The sequence below is a fragment of the Sinocyclocheilus grahami genome, unplaced genomic scaffold (genome assembly GCF_001515645.1).
Source record: "Sinocyclocheilus grahami isolate Dianchi unplaced genomic scaffold, SAMN03320097.WGS_v1.1 scaffold47.1, whole genome shotgun sequence".
In the NCBI taxonomy this organism is placed as follows: Eukaryota; Metazoa; Chordata; class Actinopteri; order Cypriniformes; family Cyprinidae; genus Sinocyclocheilus; species Sinocyclocheilus grahami.
In genome coordinates this window covers 2278656-2278989 of record NW_015505226.1, presented here as the reverse complement: position 1 = coordinate 2278989, position 334 = coordinate 2278656, and positions in this window count along the sequence as shown.

Here is a 334-nt window from a genome sequence, read left to right as displayed (position 1 = left end):
CATATCATAAGTTTTAAAGGCGAGAGTCAATATTTACAGTGTTGACCCTTGTTCTTCATAACCTCTGCAATTCGCTCTGACATGCTGGATATTAGCTTCTGGGCCAAATCCTGACTGATGGCGATCCATTCTGGCCTTATTAGTTCTCGGAGTTGATCATGATTTGTGGGCTTCTGCTTGTCCACACACTTACCACAGGTTTTCTATGGGATTGAGATCCAGGGAGTTGCCTGGCCACGGATCCAAAATTTCAATGTAATGATCTTCGAGCCACTTCTTTATCACTCTTGCTTTGTGACATGGTGCTCCATCATGCTGGAAAATGCACGGATCA